Genomic DNA, 9,857 nt, shown 5'->3' on the forward strand with positions numbered 1-9,857 from the left:
CGAAGAACCGCAGGTCGCGGCCCCCAGATTAGCCTACTGACGTAAGGGAGAAAGTTCTAAGTGATGGCAGGCAGACAAGAAAATAGACAATGCGGTGCAAGTACAGGCACTAACCGTTAATTCCAGGCGTTGTAGGTCTGGAACAGTAACCGGTAGATGCACGGAGGCAATGGGTGCGTGGCAGGATCCAGAGAATAGTTGGTAACACAGCCAGGTCGGTACACAGAAGGTATCAGGTATACGGTGCCAGAGGGAGATCCAGAGGATAGTTGGTAACACAGCCGAGTCGGTACACAGAAGGTATCAGGTATGCGGTGCCAGAGGGAGATCCAGAGAATTGTTGGTAACACAGCCGAGTCGGTACACAGAAGATAGTCCAGTTGCGTAGTGCCAGGGATAAGCCAAAAAATAGTCAGGTCACAGCCAGGTAGGTACACAGGAGTAGGAGGAATAGAGGGGTTAACAGGGAGCAGGTTCACAGGAGTCAGGACACAGGAACTGTAGCCAGGAACAGGAAACACATTGCTCTGACACAGGCAGCGTGTCAGAGCAGGGGAGATATAGGAGTTTGAATTCCCCGCCCAGGAGTCACATGATCAGCAGCAGAGAGAACCCGGAAGTGCGGCAGTGCTAACAGAAGAAGCGCTGAAGAGATGGACACCGCTGTCAGCTCCCGCTGACAGCGCAGCGGAACGGGAACAAGGTAAGTTCCTAACAGTACCCCCCCTTCAGGGGTGGCCTCCGGACAACCTATAAGGCTTTAGAGGGAACTTGGTATGGAATTTCTTCAACAAACTCGGAGCATGAAGGTCTCGTGCAGGAATCCAAGAACGCTCTTCAGGACCGTAACCTTTCCAGTCAACCAGGAACTGCAAGGAACCTCTGGAAATCCGAGAATCTAGAATCTCCTTCACCTCAAATTCCTGATCTGGTGCAGAAATAGCAGCAGGAGGTCTTCTTGAAGAGAAGAATTTGTTAACAACAAGTGGTTTGAGAAGGGAAATGTGGAAGACATTGGGAATCCTCAAGGTAGGGGGTAATTTTAATCTAAAGGCCACCGGATTAATGACCTCAATGATCTTGAAGGGACCGATAAATCGGGGAGCGAATTTCCTAGAAGGAACCAACAAGCGAAGATTCTTTGTAGACAACCACACTTTGTCACCAGGAGTAAGTAGTGGAGACGGTCTTCTTCTTTTGTCAAATGCTTTTTTACTGATGGCAGAGGTGTGAAGTAATTTGCGTTTGATAAGATCCCACCTAGACGAGAAGTCCGATAGAAGGGAATCCACTGCAGGAACCCCAGAAGCGGTTAACTCTTTGAAGGGTGGAACTTTAGGATGAAATCCCTGAAGAGCAAAAAAGGGAGAAGTGGAGGTAGAGTCGTGTGAATTATTATTGTGGGCGAATTCTGCCCAAGGTAATAAATCAACCCAATCATCATGTTTAGCTGAAATGAAACATCTGAGGAATTTCTCCAATTCTTGATTCGTCCTTTCCGTGAGACCATTACTTTGCGGATGATATGCAGAAGAGAAATTTAACTTAATTCCACAAAGACGAGAAAAGGCCCTCCAAAATCTTGCCACGAACTGAGTTCCTCGATCAGAAACGATAATATCTGGACAGCCATGTAGGCGGAAAATTTCTTTAATGAAGAGTTGAGCCAGAATAGGAGCAGAAGGGAGACCTTTTAATGCCACAAAATGAGCGGCTCGGGAAAGGCGATCAGTGACCACCCACACTACTGAGAACCCTCTGGAGGAGGGTAAATCTGTGATAAAATCCATGGAGAGATGACTCCAAGGTCGATCCGGAATTGGCAGAGGCTGCAGCAGACCGTATGGAGCTTGACGAGGAACTTTATTTTGAGCACAAGTGGAACACGCCGTCACAAACTGTCGAACGTCCGAACGGATAGCCGGCCACCAATAACTACGGGAGATAAATTCCAAAGTCTTCTTTATACCGGCATGACCAGAAAAACGGGAGGCATAAGCCCATTTAAGGAGTTTAGTTTGGAGATGTGGAGGAACCAAAGTCTTCCCGTGAGGAATGATCAACCGAGTAGGAGTAGTAGCCAAAATACATTCTGGATCTAGAATAGACCTAACACTCTCTTCTTCGGTATCCATAGAATCAAAGGAACGAGAGAGAGCATCAGCCTTCTTGTTCTTGGACCCTGGTCTGAAGGGAATGATCATATTGAATCGTGAAAAAAATAAAGACCATCTGGCCTGACGGGGATTGAGGCAGGATGCAGTTTGTAGATAAAGCAGGTTCTTGTGATCCATAAAAATAGTAACAGGAAATCTGGCTCCCTCCAAATGATGTCTCCAGGCCTCCAAGGCCAATTTGATAGCAAGTAGTTCTCTGTCTCCAATGCCGTAGTTTTTTTTCGGTGGATGAGAATTTACGAGAAAAGAAGCCACAGGGAGAAAACTTTCCAGTAGAATTCTTCTGAGACAAAATAGCTCCTACTCCAGTGGAGGATGCGTCAACTTCGAGAAAAAAGGGGAAGGAAGAATCTGGCTGTTGAAGAATAGGTGCCGATATGAAGGCTTCTTTAAGATACTTGAAGGCCTCTACCGCCTCTGGTGGCCAGGTCTTAGCGTTGGCAGATTTCTTGGTCAGGGAAGTGATGGGTGCAATAACAGACGAAAACCCTTTGATAAAGTGGCGGTAATAATTAGAGAACCCAATAAAACGCTGGATGGCCTTAAGTTCAACCGGTTGGGGCCAATCAGAAATCGCCTTTAATTTCTCAGGGTCCATACGTAATCCGGAGCCAGAAACCACGTGACCAAGAAAAGGAAGATGCGTTTTTTCAAAGACACACTTGTCCACGTTACAGTACAGATGATGCGACCGAAGGCGTTGAAGAATCAAGGAGACATGATGGTGATGAGTAATAATATCAGGTGAAAAAATAAGAATATCGTCTAGGTAGATGACAACAAATTGATACAGGAAATCCTGAAAAACTTCGTTAATGAAATTTTGAAAAACCGCAGGAGCGTTACAAAGTCCAAATGGCATGACAAGATACTCAAAATGCCCATCGTGCGTATTGAACGCCGTCTTCCATTCATCCCCTTGTTTAATACGGATAAGGTTGTAGGCCCCTTTCAAATCCAGTTTAGAAAAAATTGAAGCTCCCTTGATCCTATCAAAGAGTTCAGAGATTAATGGTAAGGGGTACCTATTCTTTTTCGTGATGGCGTTGAGGCCACGGTAGTCTATGCAAGGACGCAATCCGCCGTCCTTCTTTTTTACGAAAAAGAAACCTGCTCCTGCTGGTGACGAGGATTTCCGGATAGAACCCCTGTTTAAATTCTCCTTAATATATAGGGACATGGCCTCTGATTCGGGTAGAGATAATGGAAATACCCGTCCTCTAGGTGGTATCTTATCCGGCAACAATTCAATGGAGCAATCCCAAGGTCTATGAGGGGGTAACTTGGAAGCCTCCTTTTCACAAAAGACATCAGAAAACGAATGATATTGAGGAGGAATACCGGAGGGTGTTGGAAGACAGCCCATAGCGGGTCTATGAATCCTGGGAAGACATCGGGAATGACACTCTGAACCCCATGCAAGAACTTCCGGTTTCTGCCAATCTAAAGTGGGGGAGTGAAGTCTGAGCCAAGGTAGGCCTAAGATCAGCGGGTTGATAGCCTTTGGAATGACTAAGAAGGAGATTTCCTCAGTGTGTAAGGCTCCAATGCGTAGAGACATGTTGACAGTTCTGTTCTTAATGGATCCTCCAATGATACGACTGCCATCTATAGCTGTAATGGCAATAGGTGGATCTAAGGGTTGCCTAGGCAATGATAACCGCTCTACAATGTCAGCTCGTAAAAAGTTCCCCGCTGCACCGGAGTCAATAAGCGCTGGAAGAGACAATTGTTTATCAGTATATTGCAGAAGAACTTGGATAGAAAAACTAGAATCCATAGGAGAGAGAATGTTCATACCTAACTTAGTCTCTCCGTCATCAGTTAGGTCCGATCGTTTCCCGGGCACTTCCCACATTGACTCAGGACATGACCGGGTTCCCCGCAATAAAGGCATAAACGATTCTTGAACCGCCTCTCTCTTTCCTCTTGGGATAAACGTGCTCTTCCCAACTGCATAGGCTCTTCCTCCGGTGTAATAGGACTTTGGAAGCGAGGAGCCAAACGGAAAGTAGATCGACGGGAACTCTCTCTCTCCTGAGTGCGTTCACGGAAACGTATATCAATCTGGTTACAGAGAGAGATCAAGGCATCCAGGGTAGTGGGTAACTCTCGGGCTGCTAGCTCGTCCTTAATACGATCGGACAAGCCTTGCCAAAATGTGGCCACTAAAGCTTCAATGTTCCAACGAAGTTCGGCCGCCATAGTGCGAAATTGAAGGGCATACTGGCCCAGAGTAAGGGTACCCTGGCGCAGACGGAGGAGTCCAGAAGCTGCACTGGAGACTCGTCCGGGTTCATCAAAGATGCGTCTGAAGGTTTCCAAGAAAGTGGCACAATTATGGAGAATGGGGTCATCATGTTCCCAGAGAGGAGAAGCCCAGGCAAGCGCTTGACCAGACAATAAGGTAATAATATAAGCGACTTTAGTTTTCTGTGTAGGAAAGTTTCCGGGCAAAAGTTCGAATTGAATAGCACACTGGTTCAAGAAGCCTCGGCATTCCTTAGGATCCCCATTGAACTTGGGGGGGTTAGGTATGCGGAGTTGAGAGGTGGTGGGAGCAGATACAGCTGAACCGCTTGGAGCGGGGGCAGGCTGTGGGGCCGGAGCAGGTGGAGGATTAGGAGCTGCCACCTGAGCTGCTTGGAGCGTATCCAACCTGTTAGACAGAGTCTGCAGAATCTGTAATAACTGTTCTTGATTTTTCCCCTGTTCCTCAACCTGAGCCGCTAAGTTATCCAGTAGTACTCTCGCAGTGGGATTCCCTGTCGCTTCCATCAGTTAGATAAGGGTCAGAGCAAACTGTTACGATTTTGATGCCTTAGTCAGTATTAGCACAGGCTTACCTAGGGCGCGGAGTCTAACGGCCTTCCGGTCTTCACCAGAACCACCGCAAGGTAGTGTGGGCTTAGCTGCCGAAGAACCGCAGGTCGCGGCCCCCAGATTAGCCTACTGACGTAAGGGAGAAAGTTCTAAGTGATGGCAGGCAGACAAGAAAATAGATAATGCGGTGCAAGTACAGGCACTAACCGTTAATTCCAGGCATTGTAGGTCTGGAACAGTAACCGGTAGATGCATGGAGGCAATGGGTGCGTGGCAGGATCCAGAGAATAGTTGGTAACACAGCCGGGTCGGTACACAGAAGGTATCAGGTATACGGTGCCAGAGGGAGATCCAGAGGATAGTTGGTAACACAGCCGAGTTGGTACACAGAAGGTATCAGGTATGCGGTGCCAGAGGGAGATCCAGAGAATTGTTGGTAACACAGCCGAGTCGGTACACAGAAGATAGTCCAGTTGCGTAGTGCCAGGGATAAGCCAAAGAATAGTCAGGTCACAGCCAGGTAGGTACACAGGAGTAGGAGGAATAGAGGGGTTAACAGGGAGCAGGTTCACAGGAGTCAGGACACAGGAACTGTAGCCAGGAACAGGAAACACATTGCTCTGACACAGGCAGCGTGTCAGAGCAGGGGAGATATAGGAGTTTGAATTCCCCGCCCAGGAGTCACATGATCAGCAGCAGAGAGAACCCGGAAGTGCGGCAGTGCTAACAGAAGAAGCGCTGAAGTGATGGACACCGCTGTCAGCTCCCGCTGACAGCACAGCGGAACGGGAACAAGGTAAGTTCCTAACAACGAGAGGGTTGCTGTGCTTGGGGAGAGGGTGGTTAGAAGATTGGAGGAGATTTTAAACTAGACTTCAGGGCGGGAGGGCAAGCAAGTATTTATGGGATAGACATTGAGAGAAGTAAGGATAAATTTTACAAGAGCCAAGGGGGTGGAGAGGGGGGAAAGGGAAACATAGCCGATAAGAAGATACCCTTTTTAAAGCAAAAAGAAATACCTAAGGGAGGCAATAGACTTAAGTGTATGCTTGCAAATGCAAGAAGCCTGACAGGTAAAATGGGGGCGATAGAACTAGTAGCAATGATTGAGCAGTATGATATTATAGGTATTACAGAGACCTGGTGGGATGATACACATTACTGGGCAGTCAACTTGGAAGGCTATACTCTCTTCAGGAATGATAGGGTAAATAAAAGGGGAGGAGTTAAAACCAAGTATTCAGGAAGTTATTTACAAGAATATTGGTGATAATATAGAGGCATTGTGAGTGGAAATATCCAGTGGAGGAAAAAGTTCAGAGAAGTTGCTGACAGGGATATGCTATAAACTGCCAAATATTATTATGATTGAGGAAGCCCAACTTCTACAGCAAATTGAAAGGGCTACACAACTAGGTCAAGTTTTAATTATGGGGATTTTAATCATCCGGACATTGATTGGAGTACTGACACCTGCGGTGCAGCTAGGGGAAATAGGTTTCTGACAACTCTAAAAGACCATTACATGTCCCAATTAGTAGAGGAACCAACTAGGAACCGGACTATACTGGACCTAGTAATAACAAATAATGTAGACGTAATATCAAATATTCAAGTAAGGGAACACTTGGCAAACAGTGATCATAATATGGTATCATTTGAAATTAGTTTCCAGAAGCAACGTTATAAGGGATCAACTACGACTTTAAACTTTAGAAATTCAAATTTTGATATGCTAAAGGAGTTTATAAAGTGCATAGACTGGAATAAAGTTTTTGAATGAAAAAATACGGAAGAATAGTGGGCTGTTTAAAATGTTGTTGGAAACATACACGTATAAGTTCATTCATACGGGAAATAAATGTAAAAGAATTAAGTCTAAACCAATGTGACTAAATAAAAAGGTAAGTAAAGAAATGCAAAGGGAGAAATATGCACTTAAATTGTTTACATCTGAAGGGTCTGAGGAGTCCTTCCGTAGGTACAAGGAATGTAATAAAATATGCAAGAAGGAAATTATGTTGGCTAAATTAGAAAATGAAAAACAAGTTGCAAAAGAAATTAAGAGAAACCCCAAAAAGTTTTTTACGTATTTAAGGATTAAAAAAGATTAAAAAGGCAAAGGATTAAAAAAGATAATATAGGTCTCCTAAGAGGTGAAATGGGTGAATTGATAAATGATACTAAGGAAAAAGCAGAGGAATTAAACACTTTTTTTCTTCAGTATTTACTAGAGAGGAACAAATGGTAGGAATAATACATTAAAACGGAAATGAAACCATACCATTAATTAATACTTGACTGACAAAGGAAGAAGTCCAAAGGCCACTGAAGGATATTAAAATAAATAAAGCTCCTGGTCCAGATGACATACACCCAAGGGTTCTTATGGAGCTAAACTCAGAAACAGCTAGACCGCTATTCTTAATTTTCATAGATTCAATCTCATCAGGCTCAGTACCTAGGGATTGGTGAATAGTAGATCTTTTGCCATTGTTTAAAAATGGGATGAGATCACAACCAGTAAATTATAGACCTGTAAGCTTGACATCAATAGTGGAGAAACTACTGGAAGGAATATTAAGGGATAGTATTCAGAATTACTTGGTACGCAATAAGATTATTGGTGGGAATCAGCATGGATTTGTGAAGGATATGTCATGTCAAACTAATCTAATTAGTTTCTATGAGGAAGTTAGTGGGAACTTAGCACAAGGCAGCACAGTAGATGTGGTCTACTTAGATTTTGCAAAGGCGTTTGATATAGTGCCACACAAGAGGTTGGTTTACAAAATAAAAGAACTGGATCTAGGAAACAACATTTGTACTTAGATAGAAAACTAGTTAGAGAATAGGAGAGTTATGATAAATGGAACATTTTCTAATTGGTCAAAAGTTTTAAGTGGAGTACCTCAAGTAAAGTTTCCATTTTTGCAGATGACACTAAAATCTGTAAGGTAATAAATTCAGAGCAAGATGTAGCTTTTCTACAGAGGGACTTAAATAAACTGGAGGATTGGCCGGCCAAATGGAATATGAGGCTTAACATAGGTAAATGTAAGGTTATGCATTTAGGGATCAAAAACAAGCACACAATCTATAAATTAAATGGGATTCATTTATAGGAATCTATAATGGAAAAGGATTTGGGAGTGCTCGTACACAGTAGACTTAGCAATAGTGCTCAATGTCAAGCAGCAGCTGCAAGGGCAAAAACAGAATTGGCATGCATAAAAAGGGGCAGAGATGCAAGGCAAGACAGTGTAATTTTGCCATTGTGTAAATCATTGGTAAGACCTCATCTTGAATATGGAGTACAGTTCTGGGCACTACTCTATAACAACGATATTTTGGAACTAGAAAGGGTTCAGAGAAGGGCTTTATAAAGGGTATGGCATCATTACGTTATGAGAAAAGGTTAGCCAGTTTAGGCATGTTCACTTTAGAAAAGAGACTACTAAGAGGAGATATGATTACTATGTACAAATACATTGAGGGTCAATACAGACAACTTTCATGGGAACTTTTTACCCCAAGGACTGTACGCCGGACATGCGGTCACCTCGTAAGGTTAGAGGAGAGGACATTTCACAAGCAGCAAAGGAAGGGGTTCTTTGCAGTAAGAGCAGTCAAGATATGGAATTCACTGCCAGGGAAGGTTGTGATGGCAGATTCATAGATATGTTTAAGAAAGGGTTAGACAAATTTTTAGTGGAAAAGTGTATCCAGGGATACGATCGCTAATTAAAATGATGGATATTAGTGGATGTAGGGAAAAAATAGGATTGCAATATTGGGTTTGGAGGGATTTGTCCCGATTAAAACAGATTGGCGGTTGCTTAATCTGGATCAATTTCAAATATAAGTGAGGGATTGCAGGAGATCCAAAATAGGTTGAACTTGATGGACTGGATCTTTTGTTCAACCTCATTAACTATGTTACTATGTTACTATGTTATTATAAGCTCCTTTGCAGATTTGCTGGCTCCTAAAATGGTTTGGGACTTTCAATTACAATGAAGCCCCCATTTCTCCTTCTTGTATCTATGTTTTGCAGTGCTATATTTGACTGGTTGATATTCATACCATTGTAATCTGCTAGATTTGTGTAGCTGCAAATAAATATTTAATTTCTTGCATTTCTATTGCTTTAAAATACCATAGTAAAATGTAGATATTCGAAGATTGTAAAGTGAATAAAATATTCTACTAAATCAGCCATGTCATTTTTGTAAATCCATTTTAAAAATGTAGGTTAAAATTAGCTATTAATGAACAATATTGGTCACACAAATTAGTTTAGAGACTATCCTAGCTATCTAATTAGTATATATGAACATGGAGTTTCTGTCTAATTTGTTATATCATTTTAATTAGTCCCTTTGTTCATTATTAAAACACACATCTCTATGTGCAGACAATAAAAGTATATGTCCTTAAAGACGCAGTTCAAGTAAGTATGATCATTAGCACTCACTGTGGAAAATTAATATTAAAAGTCATCTGGGGATTTGTAAAGGAAAAATATTTTTCTCTTAAGTACCACATAGGAAAAAGCAGGTGCCAACGTGACCTGTTAACTTGCTCTTATGTAACCTTTCTGTTATTGCTGATGTATACCATGTGAAAATGAGAATAAAAAGAGTTTATATTGCTTTACAATATCTCCTGCACAAATCAGTTCTTACAAATGCATTGATGACCTTGGGCCTGATTCATTAAGTATCTTAAATGAAGATGTATCTTATTTCAGTCTCCTGGACAAAACCATGTTACAATGCAAGGGGTGCAAACTAGTTTTCTGTTTTGCACATAAGTTAAATACTGACTGTTTTTTCATGTAGCACACAAATACTT

General features: G+C 42.7%; 1 protein-coding gene across 1 annotated transcript in view; it reads left to right on the forward strand.

Moving 5' to 3' along the window:
- LOC142143659 (transcription cofactor HES-6-like) overlaps nucleotides 1-8,620 on the forward strand; it is a 200,387-nt gene extending 191,767 nt beyond the window's left edge. Inside the window, exon 5 of the transcript XR_012689562.1 lies at nucleotides 8,608-8,620. The gene's annotated coding sequence lies outside the window, so the exon portion shown is untranslated. The remainder of the gene's footprint in view (nucleotides 1-8,607) is intronic.
- Nucleotides 8,621-9,857: the final 1,237 nt, after the last annotated feature.

Source organism: Mixophyes fleayi, chromosome 3, assembly GCF_038048845.1.
Source record: "Mixophyes fleayi isolate aMixFle1 chromosome 3, aMixFle1.hap1, whole genome shotgun sequence".
NCBI lineage: Eukaryota > Metazoa > Chordata > Amphibia > Anura > Limnodynastidae > Mixophyes > Mixophyes fleayi.